This window comes from Sinocyclocheilus anshuiensis, unplaced genomic scaffold (genome assembly GCF_001515605.1).
Source record: "Sinocyclocheilus anshuiensis isolate Anshui unplaced genomic scaffold, SAMN03320099.WGS_v1.1 C32640001, whole genome shotgun sequence".
Classification (NCBI taxonomy): Eukaryota; Metazoa; Chordata; class Actinopteri; order Cypriniformes; family Cyprinidae; genus Sinocyclocheilus; species Sinocyclocheilus anshuiensis.
The window spans coordinates 1-1,223 of NW_015618732.1; the positions used below are offsets into that span (position 1 = coordinate 1).

The following is a 1,223-nucleotide window of genomic DNA, read 5'->3' on the forward strand; positions in this document are numbered from 1 at the left end:
TCTTTTTTTTTTTTTTTTTTTTAGCTATATCGCCCAGCCCTAGTTCCAATACACTTAAAATTCATGGTAAATATCTAGTTACGGTTGCTAATGCAGTTTTTTTTTTTTTTTTAAACTTTATTTCTACAAGGAGCAGTGCTCAATATTGATTAGTGCTCAAATTCACTAAAATAGTATTTGAGCCTGAAAGCGAAATCTTCCTTTCCTACACATGATATGCTCTGCATTGCAAATTTTCACATTCAAGTTTCTACATTCTCTTATGACAGTAGTATAAGCACAGTTTAGATGCATAAATCCACTAGAGGGCAGTAATTGCTATAATAAGATCTGTGTGGCTTCAAAGGTACTAGCTAATATGTGGATTTCTCTCTTTCCAGAGCCTCAGGCTCACGATCACGCAGCAGGTCAACCAGCAAGAAGGCAAAGGGCAGGAGCAGTAGGATGGAGGAGAGCAGTAATGGAGCTCGCAGGGGAGGTGAAAGCGCTAGGGATAATAGCACGAGCTTAAGCCCCCCGAGCAAAAAGAGCAAACGGGAGAACAAGAGGGCTCGCTCCTCTTCTCGATCCAGGTCCAGATCTCGATCCAAATCGGAGAACGACAAGGATTTCTCCCGAGAGTCTGGGTCCAAATCTCAGGAGGCAAACAAGAGCAGCGATGAAGGCCGGGCGACTGAAAGGCCGCACCGCTCTAAAGCTCATTCTCGATCCAGATCACAAACGCCACCAGATGCTGATCTGCGGAGGGAATCCAGATCCAAATCCAAATCTCGCTCGCATTCACGCTCGCGGTCTTATTCCCGATCTCGATCCCGCTCAAGGTCACGTTCTTAAGTTAAAAAAAAAAAGATACAAAATTTCCGATTGGCTTTTTTTTCTTCTTGTTTTCCAGTCTAACTAAACATCTTTAAAACAAGAATATATCTTGATATTTTTTTTTTTTACCCCACTGACAATTTTTGTCACTAAATGGTTAGATTTGTGCTATAAAAAAGACAATTTGTGGTTGAGGTAAGAAAATAATCTGAATTCAAGATATATTATCTGAAAACAAATCTGAATGTTACTTTTTTGTGAAAAGCAAAACGGTGCATCTTGTTTTTAAATATTTTTCTTGAAAATGACAAAAATAGAATTTGTCTAAATGTGTCTAAATGTTGTTCTGCCCTACGTTTCTCTTCTTTGAAGCAAACTGCATTTTTTTTTTTTTTTTTTCCTTTTTT

The 1,223-nt window shown here is 38.7% G+C and overlaps 1 pseudogene; it reads left to right on the plus strand.

The window, feature by feature from the left end:
* Window positions 1-344: 344 nt before the first annotated feature.
* LOC107682833 (serine/arginine-rich splicing factor 6 pseudogene) lies at window positions 345-1,204 on the plus strand (annotated as a pseudogene).
* The last annotated feature ends 19 nt before the right edge of the window (window positions 1,205-1,223 follow it).